Below are 21596 nucleotides of genomic sequence, written 5' to 3' on the forward strand. Positions count from 1 at the left end.
AGATCACGTATTTGCAAGCAAATTACATGTTATATATATTACATGTTATATATGTGCAGAGCATGGATGATAACCCCTTACTCCAAGTGACTGCTGATTTAAGAAGGCGTTAACTATAATCCGCCTATTATTGTAACAGCACACATTTCATCTCATTTAACTTTGTTAAAGCTTCTACTAGCCTCCCTCTAATGGCAACTTCTTTGTGCAAAAGACCTGTATGCTCACTACTACTTCATACATATGCATTTGTAACCACTTCACAGCATATAGCATGGTACGACATTCTCTTCTTACTTCATGACTAGGTTTAGGAAGCGTTCATTCCCCCATCCCCCCATTCCTCCATCCCCCACCCCTCACGTCCTGCACAGCTACTGCATTCCACAAACGACAGCGCATGCGCAGTTCAAGGGCATTCAGGAACGTTCGATTTTTCACGCATGCGCAAAAAATTCTGCTGCGCAATAAGGCCTTCGAGGCCTGCTCTGTGGTAGATATCCTTCCGCTCGAATGCCGGATCTATATTTTCAGGGTATGACAAAGATTCAGCCAGTTAGTCCTGCTTTCTAGCGTGCGTTGACGGCCGGGCACCGCAACAGATTCAAATATGCTGAGATTTCCATACTGTTGTAAGGTCGGCTAGTTATTTTCGTTTTGTTTTTTTGTTTTTTGTTTACGCTTGCTAACTTGAAGCGTCATAGGGCGGAAGGATACAGACATTAGAATGTATGGGCTCTACGAGGGTATATAAGGGGAGCCTCGGTTGTTTATCTCTAGACTACGGAAGAGCAAGACAGCGATAGGGAGATGGTTTGTGGGTGGGGTGGTGGGCTTTTTACAGGGTGGCTTAGCTAGCATCTGTTTAGGGTTAAATGCAGTTTATAATTTATTAACATTTCTGTATTTTTATAGGAAGTCTATTAGTTAAGTACTCTTTTTGTAATGATTCTGTTCCCCAGCAGGGACTTTTTAAACTGGTAGTCCTGCTGATTGAATTGTACTGTGTAGACTATATTTATGTAATCTGTTTAGACTGTCAGGGGAATTGCTGTCTTGTAGACTAACTCTTTTTGCAGTGGTTCCATATTTATGGACACTTATTTGGCAAGATATTATACTGCTGACAAGAGGATTCAAGGATAGAAAATATTCCTAGCAGGCAAGGGAAGAAAGACCTTTTACAAGGGCAGACCTCAAGCTTGAGAAGCTTTCATAAAGCAAGACAGAAAATCAGAAGCTAGAAGTAATACTGAAAAAGCAAGACTGAAGGGTAACCTTGAAAATGCAAGACAGAAAATCAGAAGGGTAGAGATTAACCTTTTAAAAAGCAAGACAGAAAATCAGGATCATAGTGGAATGAGAAAAACCTGAAGGCTAGAAGTTTGTATGAGAAGATAAGCCTCTAAACTGAGAGATCTAGTGTAGGCAGAAGGCATCTAGGATCAAACTACAAAGCAAGGTAGAAAAAAAAAAAAAAAAGGATCGTAAAGAAGTAATCTGAGCCATTAGGACTTAATATAATGGAAGAAGCGCTCAGATCGCAAGACGCCCATAAAATGAATACATCTAGTATATCCAAATCTTCAAAAGCTTTTAGTATTTTAGGCAAGAACACAAGCTTTACTAGTCAAGCTGGGTAGACAGTCAAGGTGATTGTTTTTTTTTTAGGATGAAGAGGGAAGATTTAAAAGAGCTTGAAGGAGCAGAAATATATTGGAGCAACTGAACTGAAAAGTACAGGAGGTGGATGGAAATGACAGCATAGGAATGCTGTTAGGGAAACTGTATACTGGCATAACAACTCCGGTTTTATACTATCAACTAGATGGCCTAACCTTTGTAGTGAACGTATCTTGTATGTTTTGTGAACTCTTGTGTGCACAGTTGGTGTTCTTTGGAGCAGTTTCGACTGATGCGTCTATATGTAATCTTTGGATGGTAGCACACGAAAATTGGTGAAGCTAGGCTGAGCAAGAATAATGGATGGAAGATCTATGCAGAAATACAGGGAGAGGTCTTTGCCATCAGGACACCTAGGCAAGCTTGGAAAACACAGAAAAAGATGCATAGGAGATAGAATCACTTCTAGAAATGGCCCTGGAAAGATGAATAGGAGGTAATATCTTCTAGAAACATCCCCAAGAATGTGGAGAATCTGAATAAGGTAGAATCTTCTAGAAATGGCCCTGGAAAAGCTGAATAAGCAGTAGAATCTTCTAGAAACGATCCCCGAATAGCAAGATGAAATCTCATGTTTAATCCCTCCCATCAATATTAACTCCAAATTGGCTTGTAAGTAAGGGGGTGGCTATGGGGTTCTTCAGCTTTTGTTTTTCAGGTTATTTTCTCTAGTGCGCGTTCCAGCTATCCTTCAGCATTACATCAGCTGTAAGAAAATCCTTGTAACAGATTTAAGAAGAATTAGAAGGAGCCCCAGCTAGTATATCAGTAGCTATGTAGGTAGCCTGTGTGAGGTGGTGTATGAAAACGTGAGGGCGGATAAGCCGGTGGTGATCGGTAAGATATATATATTTTTTTTGTCATATAAAGGGTTACATTTTGTAAAGAGGCTTGTGTGTGTGTGTAAAGGGGGGGGGGGGGTGTAGAGTGAAATCTATTTAAACTCTATTGGGATAGAAGAACTAGAAGTGCATGGGTCAGGACTGTCATCTTTGTCTTTGCTACACCTCCTGAGTCATGGGCCTTCAATAAGCAGATTGTTTCATTTCAATGACTCCCTATATTGTGAAGCCAGGAGGATGATGACAGCCTTGGGGCACGCACTGTCAAAACAATTCACATGACACCTCCAATGTTTCTGTCCTGTCAGCTCCTTTTTAAATGTATTCTTCTTTTACTCTGCCCCCCCCAGAGTAAAGAACAATACATTCTGCAATTTTTTTTCCCTTTTAGTTTTTTTTGCAGTTCCCAGTGATTTAGATGGAGAGATTAGATATTATGGAAAGCACACCTGCTTTCCATAATATGTATTGTTCTTTATTCTGCCCCCCCAGAGTAAAGAACAATACAGTTCCTAGTGATATAGATGGAGAGATTAGATATTATGGAAAGCACACCTGCAATGCTAAAATAAACAGACTAAAATGTTTGTCCAGATATTGCTATATACTTTTTTCTGTATTTAATTTGCTTTTGGTAATTCAGCATATGTAATTTTAATAGGCTGATTATCATATGTTTGCTATACAAAAATTATTTTGTATTGGGAGGGATGATATGTGCTTTTAATAAAGTAAATATCAGCCTTTAATCTGATTTAATAAGGCTAGTGAAAAAAATATTTTACTTAAAAGTAACTAGTTGTCATCTAATATATTCATTAATAATGTATTGGTTTAAATTGAAGTATGTAGATTAGGAGCTTGTGGTTGTAAATTTTCGATATAAGAATGTAACTGTCAGCCCTTTTTATGTAAGGGTGTGACAAAATAAATTAATAAACAAAGGGTTGTAGTAGAAATACTGTTAAGAGTTGCAAAACGTCTCTTCTTTGGGAAGTGGGAGTGAGTGTGGGGAGGGGGCTGTGGGCAACATCTTGTCTCTACTTTTTCAGATCTACCGTTTTTTGAAGTGAGTCAAATGCTTTGAGAATGTCGGTGTTCTAAAATAAGGTATATTGGATGAATGGAAATGGCAGAATATAAAATTCCTTAGGTGCCTAATGTGAAACCATGGTGATATCCTGCATCTGATCCGTAGTTCCTTGTGAGATGTAATTTTGGGGAAGTACAGCATTCAAGTATGTTGGCAAAATATTAAAGAAATCGGTTACCAAAACATGCACCCAAAAAATAGGTAATTTTACCAGGATTGTGAACTATAGCTACCTAAGACTCGTGCTTTAATACAATAAAAACAGGATTATCTCTATAAAATAAAATCCAATTAGAAAATGAAGCCATGAAGATAAAATATTTAGCTGAAATGCAAATAGGAAATGTCTGCATTAAAGTATTCTTACAAGGCAGCATCTATTTAGGTTTGAATGCAGTACATGTTGGCTGCTGTAAATTTCAGAAGGCTTAATTGATGGATATCTAATGTAGGATTTATTCTGTTCCCAGCAGTTTTTTTTTTTTTTAAATGATAGTCCTGCTGGTTTAATCATACTGTATAGGTTTATATTTATATATTATGTTGAGTATATCAGCAGAATTGTTGTCTTCTAGACTAACTCTTTTTGCAGTGATTCTGCATTCATGAAGACTAATTTGTCAAGATATATTATACTACTATGAGAAGAGCAATCAAGAATAGAAAATATTGCTAGCAGGCAAGAGGAGAGAACATATGAAGGCTAGAAGAATTACATGAGCAGACTTCAAGCTTGTAGTGTTTTTTTTTTTCTTTTTCTTTTTTTTTTTTTTTTTTTTAAATTGTAACATTGACAAAGCAAGACAGAAAATCAGGATAGAAGTAACATTGACAAAGCAAGACAGAAAACCAGGATAGAAGTAACATTGAAAAATTAACACAAGGGTAACTGTAACCTTAAAGCAAGACAGAAAATCAGGATAGAAGTAACATTGAAAAGGCAAGACAGAAAATCAGGATAGAAGTAACATTGAAAAAGCAAGACAGAAAATCAGGATAGAAGTAACATTGAAAAAGCAAGACAGAAAATCAGGATAGAAGTAACATTGACAAAGCAAGACAGAAAACCAGGATAGAAGTAACATTGAAAAATTAACACAAGGGTAACTGTAACCTTAAAGCAAGACAGAAAATCAGGATAGAAGTAACATTGAAAAGGCAAGACAGAAAATCAGGATAGAAGTAACATTGAAAAAGCAAGACAGAAAATCAGGATAGAAGTAACATTGAAAAAGCAAGACAGAAAATCAGGATAGAAGTAACATTGAAAAAGCAAGACAGAAAATCAGGATAGAAGTAACATTGAAAAAGCAAGACAGAAAATGAAAAAGCAAGACAGAAAATCAGGATAGAAGTAACATTGAAAAATCAACACAAGGGTAACTGTAATCTTAAAGCAAGACAAAAAATCAGGATAGAAGTAACATTGAAAAAGCAAGACAGAAAATCAGGATAGAAGTAACTGAAAAATCAAGACAAGGGTAACTGTAACCTTTAAAGCAAGACAGAAAAACAGGATAGAAGTAACACTGAAAAAGCAAGACAGAAAAACAGGATAGAAGTAAAACTGAAAAAGCAAGACAGAAAAACAGGATAGAAGTAACACTGAAAAAGCAAGACAGAAAAACAGGATAGAAGTAACACTGAAAAAGCAAGACAGAAAATCAGGATAGAAGTAACATTGAAAAATCAACATAAGGGTAACTGTACCCTTAAAGCAAGACAGAAAATCAGGACCCAGTGGATGGAAAAAAATGAAGGCTAGAAGTTTGCATCAGAAGACGCACCTCTAAATTGAGAAGCCTAGTGTAGACAAGAAATCTAGACGCAAACTACATAGCAACGTAGGAATAAATCATACAGAAGAATCTTGGCAGAACTAAAAATAATGGAATAAACATGCAGTAAGTCATAAGGTGGTAGCAGCAGCTGAAGAAACAATGCCGTAATGAGCTCTCAAGACACCCAAGAATTAATATATCTGTAGTTTTATCCAACACTTCAAAGGATTTAGTATTTAAGGCATGGAAACTAACAGACCTCGAGTCAAAATGATAAACAGTCAGGGTGATAGATTTTTAGGATGAAGAAGGAAGATTTTAAAAGGGCTTGATGAAGCAGAAATATATTGAACTAACTGAAAAGAACAGGTTAATCATTACTGCATACGAATGCTGTTCATAAATCTATACACTAGTGTGACCTCTCTAGGCTGTGTTCAGTCAACTAGATTGCTTAAACGTTCTAGTGAAATTTGCATCTTGTAAGTTTGTACTCAGTATGCAAGGCTGGTGTCCTTTTGAAGTTGTTTCAGCTGTCTGTACGTAATCTCTGGATGGGAGCTTATGAAAAGTGGTAAAGCTAGGCTGAGCAAGCATAATGGATGGGAAGATCTGTAGAGAAATTTGGCGACATCATCTCTTGACATCAGGACGCTTTAGAAAAGCACATAAAGATGACTAGTAGGGCGAATGTATTCTATAAAGCCCTGGAAAAACCGTGCGCGTGAAAATGATGAATAAGAGGTAATGTCATCTAGAAACAGTCCCTGGAAAATCTGAACGGTAGAATCTTCTAGAAATTGCAACGGAAAAGCTGGATATGAGGTAGAATCTTCTAGGAATGGCCCCGGATAGCAGAAAGCAATCTCTTGTTTATAATCCATGCCATCGATTGCTACCGAACTCCAAATTGGCCTTGTAAGTAAGGGGTTGGTTATGGGGTTCTTCAGCTTTTTGTTTTTCAGGTTCTTTTCTCTAGAGAGATTCCAAGTGGTAAAGCTAGGCTGAGCAAGCATAATGGATGGACAGATCTGCACAGAAATTCAGTGAGGTCTTTCAGGACACCTAGAAAAGAACACAGAAAAAATTAATAGGAGGTAGAATCTCTTCTAGAAATGGCCCTGGAAAAGCCATGAGTATGAATAGGAGATAATGTCTTCAGAAACGGCCCTGTGAAATAGCAGAATGCGGTAGAATCTTCTTCTTCTGGCCCTGGATAGCAGAAAAATCTCCTGGTTATATGCCATCAATTAATTGTTCCAAACTCCACATTGACTTGTAAGTAAGGGATTGGGTGAAAGGGGGTGGTTTATGGGTTTTTTCAGCTTTTGTTTTTCAGGTTCTTTTCTCTAGTGAGCTTTCCAGTTACCCTTCAGCATTACATCAGCTGTTAACAAATCCTTGTAACAATTTAAGGAAGATCTAATGATGTCCCAGCTAGGACTATATCAATAGTTTTCTGTAGGTAGCCTGTGTGAGGTGTATGAAAACAGGAGGGTGGGTAACACAACTGGTGATGTTTGGTAAGTATTTTTCTTCAGTAATTTTAAAGGGTTAAATCCTGTAAAGAGGCAAGTGTGACATTCTTTTAATTGGGTGGGTCTGGTTGAACCCCTGAAGGAAGACTGTCAGGATAGAAACACTGCAGCTGACTGTTTTGCCGGTGTATGGGTCAAAAATGTCATCCTTGCTTCACTAGCTGTGAGACATTTACCTGACATAAGCAGATTATGATTGTTTCAGGTAGAGCTGCACAGCTGCATGATTAATCCTTAAAAGATCACAATCTCTAACTCCCTCATGATGCTAATCGTCTGTTTCCACAATGCTATGTCATTAGTGCAGAGCTGAGCTGTGGACTTATGTTTATCAACATTGTTCAACCCTGAGAGATCAAGAAGAGATGCAATGTACCTCCTTGTTCTTTCAGATGAAAGGAATGAACTTCGGTCAGTAGATGAGGGCAGTTTAACAACTTAGACCGAACCTTTTTCTGTCATTTGTTGCTTACAAGTTAACATCAGTATTTTTTGCTAGAAAATTACTTAGAACCCCCAAACATTATATATAATTTTTTTTTTTTTTTAGCAGAGAACCTAGAGAATAAAATGGCGGACGTTGCAATATTTTGTCACACTGTGCGCAGCGGTCTTTCAAATGCAATTTTTTTGGGGAAAAAATAAGGAATAAAAAAAAAAAAACAGTAAAGTTAGCCCAATTTTTTTTGTATAGTGTGAAAGATGTTACGCCGTGAGAATCGTGATCTTTATTCTAAGCAAAAAAATTGTAATTCTCATTTTATCCAGAATCTTGCAGCTCCTAGTTTCAGGTCAATGACTAATCTCATTGTGAAACAAAGATGACTGCCTTGGGACATGCACTCAGCAATGGCAGCTCCTATGTTTTTATCCTGGCAGCCCCTATTAAGCATATTGCTCTTCTCTCGTGGGTGGGCTTCTCCCAATTGTTTCCTCTAGTTTATTTCAGTTCATAGTACTGTGTAATAAGGAAAGTACACTTCTGCAATGCTTACATGGGCAGACTAAAACCATTGTGCAGGTATTGCTAAATACTTTTCAGTATTAATTTGTGGTTTGGTTAATTCAGCATATGCAGTTTAGTCTCAGATGGTTGCTCTATAGGCTTAATTTTGTATTGGGAAGGATATGCTTTGGTAATAAAGTAAATATCAGCCTTTAACCTGGCTTAATATAAACTAACGTGGTAAAAGTTTTGCTTTAAAAGTAGCCTGCTGTCATAATGTATTCACTGTTAATGTATTGGTTTAAACTGAAGGATGTAGAATACAATAGATTAGGAGCTTATAGTTGTAATTTTATAATAAAAGGTTGTAGTAAAAATGCTATTAAAAGTTGCAAAATGTATTTTTAGGAGGGGGGGGGGGGGGGGCTGTGGGCAACATCTTGTCTCTACTTTTTCAGATCCACCATTCTGAATTGAGTCATTGCATTGAAAATGACGGTGTTCTAAATTAAGGTATATTGGATGAATGGAAATGGCAGAATATAAAATTCCTTAGGTGCCTAATGTGAAACCATGGTGATATCCTGCATCTGATGATCCATAATTCCTCAGGAGAGATGTAATTTTGGGAAGTGCAGCAACAGAGTATATCAGAAAGATAAGAAATGTCAATCGCCGAAACTCCAAATGCTCTCAAAATATATTAGAAGATAAATATATAGATAATCCACCAAGATTGTGAAGTGTACATTCTTGTACCTTCCTAAAGACATTCATGCTTTAGCATAAGATCTCTAAATGTTCAATGAAAAGTCATGAAGATTATTTAGCAGAGTGTGAAATACAATTGAAAAATGCCTGCATTAAAACACAGAAATGTGTGTTCACAAATCTTATGAAGGGAATTTTCACTAAGTTAAGTGATTGGAAGATTTAAATATTTAAAGCTGGCCAAGTGGAAGTGAAGTAAATCTGCGGTGTTTGAGGCTGTGTGTGCAATTTGCTCGACCCAAAGCAAAGTTTGGCTTGTAAAGCTTTTTAATAGTGTCCTTACTGATCTTGAATCGAAAACTACTTTCCCAGATAAGTGTTATTTTTTTTAACCAATTAATTTTGCATGCTAATGAGATCTTACAACTGTAGTTCACCAGAACTTTTTTGTTTTGTAGCTTGTGTTCTAAAATTGTAAAGGTGTGTTCTCTTAATCTTTAATCAAAGCTTTAGGGAACATAACATTATACATCTTGTTGGCAGCATAGTAATATTGTCATGTTTACGTATTTTTGGGGGTGGGGGTGGGTGTCTGATATTGTAGCTTTTTTGTCTCCTAGGGCGTTTGCTTTTTTAAGGATTAAAGAGTGACCGTGAAGTGGAAGTAACCCAACAGGCTTGTTGCATCTCTTTAGTTCTAAGACCTTTTCTGGCTGTTGCACATCATTAATGTGGAAAGAATTGCAATTCCTATCTTCTAGTCTTCTAGACTGCAGTTAGCAGAAATCTTTCTCCCCCCACCCCCTTCTTCTTCCTTTTTTTTATTTTTTTTATTTTATTATACTTAATCAAAGCTGTAGAAACATAACCTTGTACATCTTGTTAGTATATAGATGTTCTACATGTTTACAGATTTGGGGAGGGAGGGGGTCTGATATTGTAGTATTTTTGTCTCCTAGGCCTCTTGGTCTTAAGGAATAAAGAGTGACCATAAAGCTGAAGTGACCCAACAGGCTTGTTGCATATTCGTTGTAAGACGTTTCTGGCTGTTGCACATCATTGTGGAAAGAATCCAAATCATCTTCTAGACTAATGGAAACTTGGTATACAGCACATGGCTTGCTTATAATAGCCAAATATTGCTTGACCCTCTTTTCAGAACATAAGTAGAGCATGACAAATGAAAAAAAAGTGAGATACAATAGCTTATATTTAATTTGAAGGCTTTTATGTATGGGGTGGGGCAAACTTTCTGTTTCAGACTTTCTTTCAGAAGCATCAATGCAGATGTGGCACTGCTGGGATCATCAGAAGTCTTTCAAGGCTTGTTCTTCCTTATTTTAGAAGCAGTTTGGCATTTAACACTTTTCTAAGGTGAATTTTGTGAGCATAAAATTCATGGCCGACCTTCATCATACATTGGGAAGGGGCACGGGGGGAAGTTTACAACTCTGTCCAGCTTAATTTTTCAGACTTTCTAGAACAGTGGAATCTGTAGCAGGTAATGTGCATGAATCTTTCATTTAAATTGTGAATGAAATTTCCTCCAGTTCCTCTAATCTATGGGAAGAACTTGTATGTGCTGAGTCCTTGTTTGCAACATGACGAATCTGAATGTTTTGTGTAAGTGGTGTGTTATTGTAGTCTTTTGGGGAAGGGTTTCTTTTCTTCTTCTTTTGCAGAAACTTCTGACAGAGCAATTTAGCAGCAAGTGACTCTATGTCATGCAGTATGAACTATAAACAGCTGCTGTTTTGTATGGGTGCTGCTTGTTTTTCCAATCTTCTGATCCAGTGCTTGGAGCTTTAAAGTAGCTGTGAAGTCTAGTGAAAGGAAAAGCTTGCTTTGTAGCTTGTATTTCTCCAGATGTGCTGATGAATTTCAAGATCACTGGAGATAAAGGTGATGGAAAACCTATAGCTGGCAGGTTAAAATGTTTGGTTTTAGTTTCCTGTCTCTAATTTCTTAAAACCTAGTTAGTGAGGGTTTATCAGTTTACCATACTCACCATTTATGTTTAGTTTTATTGGTGATAATGCAACAGATTGTGCTTGCATGGGGAAAATGTAAGCCCTTTATATACAATATGCCCTTTTTATACAAAGTGTTTCCTTATTGGCTTATTACAATTGCTAGAACTCAACACTTGATACCAAAGAAAAAATCTGTAGAAATTGATCTGCCACAGATGTGTCCCCCCTTTGCAATGAAATTGCCAGTAATTAAAGGGGACTGGAATGTAAGCCCATTTTATAAAGATGTCCTCCTTACCAGTGCAACTTCTATTATACAACACTCAATCTAAAATGTTGCCCTGCCACTATCCAATTACTAGAATACACTTTGTAAAAGTAATCATTATACAATCTAAGCTGAATTAGTGGTGTATATATAGAAATGGCAGACTCCCTGTAACATCTCACAACTTCACAAGTTTTGTATATTTTGTTAGCGTTGGTATAGCAGCAAACTTATTGGCGGGCGGGGGGTTGGGGGGCTGTAATCACCCGTTTTTGTCCCAGATTCCTTTTGCAGGTCCATAAATTGCTACAGATGAAGCAGTGAGATTTAGTCTTCCAATTGCTTGCACGTTTCTTCTGGGTGGGCTTTTGGAATTCCTTACATTGGAGGATGATCCTTTGTGTATTAGAATGCAGGAGGCACATATCGTTTTGTTCTGTATGGAAGGGAGGTCAACGCTTGGTTACGTTTAGACAGAATGTTAGTGGTATGTATTACTCTGAGATCAATCTTAGTGTGAGGAGATCCTCATTTCCTTAATAAAAGTATCCCATACTCTGTCCTTTACCTAAACTTTTGTGACACAAGTTAAAAGCCCTAATTTTTATACTGTCACAAAACCCACCATAGCTGCTAGGGGTGACACAAGTCTATAATTAGGCTTTCTTTGTTAACGCATAAGGGAATAGTGGCTCTTGCCTAATCTAAAGAGCAGGTTTATATATTTGCCACTCCAAAATCCTGTAGATATAACCCTCCCTTTTTAATATATCATTTAGATCCCTCATTATGGAAAAGTCCTTGTTTATACAATGTACGCATAGCCATATGCTTTACTAACTTGCAGATCAGTGGTTCTCAACCTTAGTCCTCAAGTACCCTCAATGGGCCATGTTTTCAGAGTTTTCCTTTACTTTGCACAGCTGCTTTAAATCAATATCCATGACATGGTATTGATGAACTATTTTATCTAAGGGAAGTTCCCAAAACATGGCCCATTGGGTGTACATGAGGACTGAGGTTGAGAACCACTATTGTAGATAACCCAGATCCCAATAATAATAGAATGAGTGTTTGGTAGGGAAGGGGTGGGGTTTAATTAAACTTGCATTGTGTAAAGTCTTCTAGGAGCCAAGAAAATGAGTTTGCTCTGAAAAGGTGTGGTGGCGACTTTTGGCATTCAGAAAAAGCTGGAGATCCTCTTCTAATAGGAAATTTACTTAAACTTTTTTTGTTAAGGTAACCTTACTTTTTTCCATGTCTTGATATTCAGTCTGTTAGTCCTTGGATCCAGAAACGTGTGTTGCTTTTTTCAACTATCGGGGAGCTAACTAAACTATACTGAGGGGGTGGGGTGCAATATATTTTTTTTTTTTTTTTTCACCTTTCCAGGTTACAACGTTTGAAGTCAGTAAGAATCAAGACAGAGAAGATTTAGATTAGAAGATTTATTATATACTACCAGTGCTCTTCCAGTAGTCTGTTAAGGTTTTCTTTTACTGGGAGAACAAGCTTTTGTTCCTCCCAGGTTTTGCTTTTTCCTGCTTTTTTACATAATCAAAAAAGCAAAAGATACTGGTGGTTGGCACTCCTGGAATCCAGGACAGGGTTCAATTCCCTGCGGTGTCTTTGAGCTTGCAAAAAAGTCTACATATTTCATAAACACTTGCATGTCCAATAACACCTTCTTGAGAATAATACACCTCTAAATAAAAATATAAAATGTCCCTTGCGAGAATAGCTGTACAGCAGAGTAGGACCGGACAACTGTTCCTAGTTCTCATCTGCTTTCAAACTGACAAACCAGTCATGAGGGCAACGTCAAATTTACTGACTGATGCTACTAAACTTAGTCTGGACATTTAAGCACCAGATAGGGTTAAGGTGTAGCCTACAACTGAAGGTAGAAGATGTTGGTGTGGTATTGTTTTTGTGCTAGTGTTGGTATTCTGCACAAAGCAGAGATATGCCTTTTATGTGTAATAGAACACCAGCTAACATTGTTTATGGATCCTCTTGCAGGTTCACTACCTGTGTGGTTACTCAAGCAGAAAGTTGGAGTCCCCTCCGAATCCATACTAAAACCGAAGGGCCTGGTATGGACCTGGGGGTAAACCCCACTCAGTTTTTTTTCGCCAGCAAAGTAGCAAAACAAGGAAGCAGATGAGTGCTTCATAATCCTGGCTGTGTCCTCAATAACCAGCAACAGAATCTCAAGTGCAACGTTGGCCTAAAATGGACATATGCTAACTTCACACACCATGTAGATTGCGATGAACTTAAAGAAAAAATTAATGGCACTGCATACACATGAAGAGGACCAAAAAGGAAATTTTTTTCTTAACAGTTGCGATTAAAACAGTACTATAACAAAAAAAATGATTACTTGTAGCTTTAGATTTCTGTCAATAAAAACTTTTTTTTTTTTAATTTTCCTTCACTTCGGGTACTAGAAACCTGCTATTATAAGATCTGAAATATTTGCAAAGGCCTACTTTTTGGCTTGTGTAAAGACCCTAAAGATGGCCATACATGATGCGATTCTTTCCTGCAACCATGGGTTGCAGAAAAGAAAATCGCTAAATTCCTGCATCAACAGTGTTTATGGGGGGGAATCCATCCAATGGAGTTATTGTGTTTAACTGGTGGGGGGATCGGGGGGAGGGGGGGCACGGATTATTGCTAGGGGCTATAGCCGCTGGCAATAATTGCATGAAAAATCTGAGTGGCTGGTTATACCCAAGTTGGATCGATTAACTTGGGTACAATCAGCCTGCCCATCCATCCGTGGTTCTAATCTCAGCCAGTCCCTGCTGAACCATCCAAGATTCAACGTTCTATGGCTGGCTTAGGTAAACAGAAAACTCCATCTTGCTATCCCCAGTGTGGTAGCAAGAAAAAAAAAATCTGTTGTGAAACATACAACAACCTGCAAGCATTAACTTGTTAAACACTTTTACAGCCAAAGGAAATGCTGCCTTGGACTTTGTTCTGTCTGCAGTTGTCATGGTGCTTCTGTTTCCTGTTTAGAATAATCTATTGAGAATATACTATTAGATCATAATGGGGAGGGCTAAATTTAAACTGAAAATACTCGGTTACCTAGTTTTATAAGGTTATATAATTTTTTTAGTCATAAAGTGCAAGTTGCCCTTTTACACTGAAAAAACTTGGAATGTGTTTTAATTTAGCTGATGGTAGTACACTGATATAGCAACAAATAAAATATAACATACATAGAAAATGTATTTTATTTTAGTCAATGTTCTCTTATTGTATGAAATGTTTTACAAATTCTGCTCAAATGCACAGTAGAAGTAACACTGCACTGTGGCCGCCACACAAGCACTTATTTTTCCATTTTTCTTTCACTTTGGTTTATTTCATCCCCCCCCCCACACACACACACACACACACACACACACACACACACACACACACACACACACACACACACATACATTGTTTTCTTTTTCTTCCTCATTTTTCCTTTATTCCCACTTCTCAGTCTCTTCACAGCCTTTCACATGCACCTGTTCACTCCATGCCCTAGAGGGCTCTGATCTCCCCATACTTGTGTCCTACTACATCGGCGTTTAGCTTTGCCACAGCAATGCCGTGCAGCCCGCTGGGGAGCGTTACTCTACTGCCCATGCGTGCCAGTATGCACAGCATTGGAGGCTGAATCACACCTAGGCAACCTAGGTCAGCAATTCCCCAGGACTGATTGGCCTGCTGTTTGTTACGGATGACAAGCTTCATTAATGATTTGTGATAAATTTTAACTTTATACAGTGACAATTGCCTTTTTTTGACTTGTACAATGCCTGATGGGAGGGTTTGATAGCTATTACTACGCTGATTGCCGATGTGGATCTGGCAGTTACGTCATTTGTTTTACCTGCGTGTAATGGCAGGCTTTTGACATGGGGGGGTGGGCCTTTATTGTTTTCACGGATTGGTGGATTGTCTGTTACATGTGGACCTGCACTTTGCCACTTGCCTGATGAAGGGGCCCTGAATGGCTCCGAAACACTGCCTTGTGTTTACCATGTGACCGTGAAAATAAAGCTTTGGACCCATTAATCCTTGGTGTGCTGTGTCATTTCTTCAGTTCGATTGTCTGCAGTTCCCAGCCTGTGGTCATTGCAGTATTCAGAAATACCAATTAGCCATTTTCAGGAACGTGCATAGGGAATGACATGTTTTTTAAAAGAGAAAAAAAATCAAGCATTTACAATTCCTTTAAAATTAGTCACTCCCATTCAGAATCAGTATCCAAAGGACAAACGGCTTTTTCTTCAGAGCAAAAACAGGAATCTGCAACAAAGTTTGTTAAAATCCTGGCAATGTACATTAATCACCCAGAGGGAAATGTTTTTTATCTCAAAAGTGGAGTTACTCTTTAACCAGTTCCCACCCAGCCTATAGTCAAATGAAGGCCCATGAAAGACCACTGTACTGAGCCCTTGATGGTACCATGTAATCACTGTGACCATCACAGCAGATCACATGACAATTGTAAACAATGGAGGGCTTCCTTTCATGCCATTCATTGTGTACAATTGTGTTGCTAGCTGTGTTGGTCAGTCATCACATGGTACAGACGGCCAATCAGACTCTGCTAATCGCAACAATACAGTAAAATTCATTGGTATAAGAAAACAATGTGCAATAAAAATAAAACCTGATCACTTCCTTAGAGTAGTACATTGTTACTATGGTAACACTATTGCTCTGGTCACAGCGTGTTATAAAATCGTAAAAGAAACATATATATATATTTTTTTTTTTTAAATACTGTCACCAGTCAATGTCCATGATCACCGCCACACTGGTTATATGATGGTACCGCAACGGTGACAGTATTTAAAGAAAAAATTGTGAAAACAATTATTTTTTTTACATTTCTTCATTTTCCAAAGAATTACAACTTCAAAAAACGTGTCATGCCCTTACAAAATACTTTGGGCTGTCTACTTTCCAAAAGGGTCATTTGGGGGTATTTGTACTGTTCTGGCATTTTGGGCCTCAAGAAATGAGATAGGCCATCAGTACATCAGGATTGATCGGTTTTCAGATATATATACACCATAGTTTGTGAACTCTAACTTTCCTACAGACTAAACACATATTTTGGTTATTTTCACCTAAGAAATGGAGCAGAAAGCAGTTTGGCCTAAATTTATGAAGAAAGATGACATATTTGCAAAATTTTATAACAGAACCTAAGAACACCGTGTTTTTGATTAAAAAAAAACAAATAAAAAAATTGTAAAAAAGTAAAACAGTTGTGATGAAATACTGCCAAAAGAAAGTTCTATTTGTGTGAAAAAAAAAGATAAAAATTTAGTTTGGGTACAGTATTCCATGACCACGCAATTGTCTTTCACAGTTTGACAGTGTTAAAAATTGACCTGGGCAGGAAGGGGGTGAAAGTGCCTGGTATTGAAGTGGTTAAAGTGTATCTGGCATGGCCTAAAATCTAGCCAAGCTAACTTGCTAAATAGTATGGGTAATATTGCTTTAAGCTGGCTATCCGTGATCCAAATATCAGCCTGTTCAGCAGGAACTGTCCACAGCTGCCTGTCTCATGACCGGCTTCTATCAAACAGTCTTGCTGGAAAGCCAGCAGCCGATCAGCATTTGCACCAAGTGCTGATCAGTGTGTTCTGGCAGGGGAGGAAGTCCCTCGGGAGTCCCCCTGTCAGAATACAAGTGCACACATTGTGTTAGTGTTGTGTTAGTACGGTGATCTGTCGGGTTTTTTTTTTTTCGTTCAGCCAGCTGGGTTGAATGGAAAAAAAAACTACACAACTTTTGTTAAAAAGCAGTCCTTGGGCTTTCAGCATCTGCATACAGGGTCTGATCTGTGTAAGACATTTGTGAACGAAGCCTAGAACTGAACAGGCACTGACTGTATCATCTATGAGCTGGCATCTCAGCTGAGGAAATAGGTGTTGAGACAGGACGATGTCTAAACAAAGATGGCACCATCCTTCTGGAATGAAACTCAGATGAAGGTATTGTCAAGAGGAGTGCTGTGATCTCTGAAATGCAATAAATACATGTAAGGGGTACTCCTACACCTTACATACCATAAATGCACTTAAAATTAAGAAATGCTTTGTTTCAATATTTTTTATTGTTTTGAAAAAGCACAAAAGTAAAAAGTTATAAGAAAGACACAGTTCTGAATAAGGCACCATACAACATGAGTCACGTGTAAAAATGTCATACAATGTCAGGATATGCAAATTGTACAAAATACAAAGCCCCCCCCCCCCCCGTGTTACATACAGTCTGTGGGGGAGGGGGAGAGCAGAAGCAATTGCAGTAGAAAAGGTGTGTCACCGTTGGTAAACCCTCCTCCAGGATCGGCTCCAAATCCCACCACCCTCACAGTATCAGTCTGTATATTGCAAATATTGATGCATGCCAAGGTCCCCAGATCAAATTAAGATTGTTTAAATAAAAGGATGCTGGCTGATTTCTCATGGGAAAAAATGCTTTACATGTGATGCGAGACTCACTTTAAAGTGGTTGTATAGGGAGAAGGTTTTTTTTATCTTAATGCATTAAGATAAATACCTTCTGTGTGCATCAGCCCCCCTAATACTTACCTGAGCCCCATCTCAATCCAGAGATGTGTACAGGAGCCACAAAGTCCAGGGACTCTCCCTCCTCATTGGCTGAGACAGCAGTGAGCACCACTGGCACCCGCTGCTGTGAAAGTGAGCCAATGAGGAGAGAGAAGGGGAGGGGCAGAACCACAGCTCCGTGTCTGACTGGAAGCTGCTTGCTGTGGGGGTACTCAGCAGGAGGGAGGGGCCCAAGAAGAGGAGGATCTCTGGGCTGCTTTGTGCAAAACCAATTGCATAGAGCAGGTAAGTATAACGTGTTATTAATTTTTTTTTTTGTTTAAAAATAACAATCACTTTAAGGCCCCTTTCACGCGATTGTGCCACTCGGATCCACCTGTCTGTTTTTCAGGCGGATATCAGTGGAAACCCACCTGACATCCGATCTGACAAGATCCGCTCAAAACAGACGGATGGCAATACGTTCAACATCCGACCAGCGGATGGGATCGGATGAAAAAGGGACAGGCTGTCTGTTTTCATCTGATCTCGCCATAGAGCTCTGAGAGGTCCGTCCCTGCACAGTCGTCCACCTGCTCAGTGGGGATCAACGGAGCGATCCCCCGCTGAGCTGGCAGAGTCCGCTAAGTGGATCCCATCCATGTGAAGGGGGCCTAACTTTTGTCAGTGTTCACCTGTGTTTTTGTTTGTTGGGATCAATATATGCCAGGAGGGAGAGAGCAGATTTATAACAGACTACACTGCAAGATAAATGTTCACCGATACCAAAGTTCACCCCCACTCCATACAGAGCACTGTTCTTCCATTGAGCTCTATCATTCTCTCCTACCTTCTGCTAGATACTCTTGCTCCCCCCTTGCTTCCCTGCTGATTCTAGAGGTTGTTTCTTTCCTGCTAACTCCTGACACAGGTATTTTTACCTCCCACTGACCAGTAATGTATGGGGCCCTATGATTCATACTCCTTGCTGGTGTACCCTGTTTACTACCATGTTTCCCTGAAAATAAGACCGGGTCTTATATTAATTTTGGCTACATAAAACACACTAGGACTTATTTTCAGAGGATGTCTTATTTATTTACGGTATGTACAATAATCTACATTTATTCAAATACAGTAATGTCATCATCTTCTGGAAAAAAAAAAAATCCTGATCCTTTAACCACTTCAGCCCCGGAAGGATTTACCCCCTTCCTGACCAGAGCACTTTTTACAATTTGGCTCTGCGTCGCTTTAACTGCTAATTGCGCAGTCATGCAATGCTGTACCCAAACAAAATTTGCGTCCTTTTCTTCCCACAAATAGAGCTTTCTTTTGATGGTATTTGATCACCTCTGCGGTTTTTAGTTTTTGCACTATAAATGGAAAAAGACCGAAAATTTTGGAAAAAAAAAGATATTTTCTACTTTTTGTTATAAAAAAAAATCCAATAAACCCAATTTTAGTCATACATTTAGGCCAAAATGTATTCGGCCACATGTCTTTGGTAAAAAAAATGTCAATAAGCATATATTTATTGGTTTGCGCAAAAGTTATAGCGTCTACAAACTAGGGTACATTTTCTGGAATTTACACAGCTTTTAGTTTATGACTGCCTATGTCGTTTCTTGAGGTGTTAAAATGGCAGGGAGGTACAAAACTCCCCCAAATGACCCCATTTTGGAAAGTAGACACCCCAAGGAAATTGCTGAGAGGCATGTTGAGCCCATTGAATATTATTTTTTTTTTGTCCCAAGTGATTGAATAATGACAACAACAAAAAAAATTACAAAAAGTTGTCACTAAATGATATATTGCTCACACAGGCCATGGGCATATGTGGAATTGCACCCCAAAATACATTCAGCTGCTTCTCCTGAGTATGGGGATACCACATGTGTGGGACTTTTTGGGAACCTAGCTGCGTACGGGGCCCCGAAAACCAATCACCGCCTTCAGGATTTCTAAGGGTGTAAATTTCAAAACTTTGTGACAAAAAGTGAGGTCTGCAAAATACTCACTATACCTCTCAGCAAATAGCTTGGGGTATCTGCTTTCCAAAATAGGGTCATTTGGGGGGGTTTGTGCCACCTGGGCATTCCATGGCCTCCGAAACTGTGATAGGCAGTAAAGAGTGAAATGAAAAATTTACGCCCTTAGAAAGCCTGAAGGCGGTGCTTGGTTTTCGGGGTCCCGTACGAGGCTAGGCTCCCAAAAAGTCTCACACATGTGGTATCCCCGTACTCAGGAGAAGCAACAGAATGTATTTTGGAGTGTAATTTCACATATTCCCATGGCATGTTTGAGCAATATATCATTTAGTGACAACTTTGTGCAAAAAAAAAAAAAAATTGTCTCTTTCCCGCAACTTGTGTCACAATATAAAATATTCCATGGACTCGACATGCCTCTCAGCAAATAGCTTGGGGTGTCTACTTTCCAAAATGGGGTCATTTGGGGGGGGTTTGAACTGTCCTGGCATTTTTTGCACAACATTTAGAAGCTTATGTCACACATCACCCACTCTTCTAACCACTTGAAGACAAAGCCCTTTCTGACACTTTTTGTTTACATGAAAAAATTATTTTTTTGTGCAAGAAAATTACTTTGAACCCCCAAACATTATATATTTTTTAAAGCAAATGCCCTACAGATTAAAATGGTGGGTGTTTCATTTTTTTTTCACACAGTATTTGCGCAGCGATTTTTCAAACGCATTTTTTGGGGAAAAAACACACTTTTTTAAATTTTAATGCACTAAAACACACTATATTGCCCAAATGTTTGATGAAATAAAAAAGATGATCTTAGGCAGAGTACATGGATACCAAACATGACATGCTTTAAAATTGCGCACAAACGTGCATTGGCAATAAAATAAATACATTTTTAAAAGCCTTTAAAAGCCTTTACAGGTTACCACTTTAGATTTACAGAGGAGGTCTACTGCTAAAATTACTGCCCTCGATCTGACCTTCGCGGTGATACCTCACATGCATGGTGCAATTGCTGTTTACATTTGACGCCAGACCCACGCTTGCGTTCGCCTTAGCGCGAGAGCAGGGGGGACAGGGGTGCTTTATTTTTTTTTTCTTTATTATTTTTTTGCTTTTTTATCTTATTTTTAAACTGTTCCTTTCATTTTTTTTTTTTTTAATCATTTTTATTGTTATCTCAGGGAATGTAAATATCCCCTATGATATCAATAGGTAGTGACAGGTACTCTTTTTTGAAAAAAATGGGGTCTATTAGACCCTAGATCTCTCCTCTGCCCTCAAAGCATCTGGCCACACCAAGATCGGTGTGATAAAATGCTTTCCCAATGGCGCTGTTTACATCCGGCAAAATCTAAGTCATAAAATGCTCGTAGCTTCCGGTTTCTTAGGCCATAGAGATGTTTGGAGCCACTCTGGTCAACTCTATGGTCAGCTGGCTGAATCACTGGCTGCATTCTCAGGTTCCCTGTTGAGACAGGAGAGCTAGAGAAAAACATGGAAGACGGTGGGGGGGCATTGCCTCCCACTGCTTGTAAAAGCAGTCTAGAGGCTAATTAGCCGCTAAGATTGCTTTTACATGAAAGCCGACCGCTGGCTGAAAAGAATGATACCAAGATGATACCTAAACCTGCAGGCATCATTCTGGTATAACCACTCAAAGTCGTGAATGGCGTACCTGAAGACAAAAAAATGGTTAACAATAAAGCACAGTAAACGGTAAAGTATAAAAAATTGCATACCTGAAAAACAAACATGATAAAACATAATAACAATAATACATTGCAGAATAGAATACAGTAAAAAAAGAGCAGAACAATAGAGAGAGAGAGAGAACAATAAAACGACAACTATTTTTTTAAATTTTATATATTTTTTTGTTTTTTTGTTTTTTTTTTTTTACACTTTTTTTTGTAACTGTAACTTTTATAACTGTAACAGGTTCCAGGTTCGGGTCTCTCAAAATGCGATGGCATCTTGGGAGACCCTGTGAAAGTGTGCCTAGTCTGTGCAATGCTGTACCCTACGCTAATACTCAACTAGTGAATGGTAGCGTTCAAAACATTCACCAATGCAAAGACCAGGATTGTCAGGACAGGAGGGACAATAATAGCGGGTGTCACGCCTATATCCGCGCTTGCTGCAGACACGACATCTTTTTTGGGGGGGGGGTTCATTGGATAGGG

At 38.6% G+C, this 21596-nt stretch overlaps 1 long non-coding RNA gene across 1 annotated transcript; it reads left to right on the plus strand.

Annotated features, from left to right (window-relative positions):
* Positions 1–645: 645 nt before the first annotated feature.
* On the plus strand, positions 646–14921 carry LOC141112258 (uncharacterized). The gene is made up of 2 exons (XR_012236556.1): positions 646–12074; positions 12858–14921. It is a non-coding gene; the product is annotated as an uncharacterized lncRNA (long non-coding RNA).
* Positions 14922–21596: the final 6675 nt, after the last annotated feature.

This window comes from Aquarana catesbeiana, linkage group LG11 (assembly GCF_042186555.1).
Source record: "Aquarana catesbeiana isolate 2022-GZ linkage group LG11, ASM4218655v1, whole genome shotgun sequence".
In the NCBI taxonomy this organism is placed as follows: domain Eukaryota; kingdom Metazoa; phylum Chordata; class Amphibia; order Anura; family Ranidae; genus Aquarana; species Aquarana catesbeiana.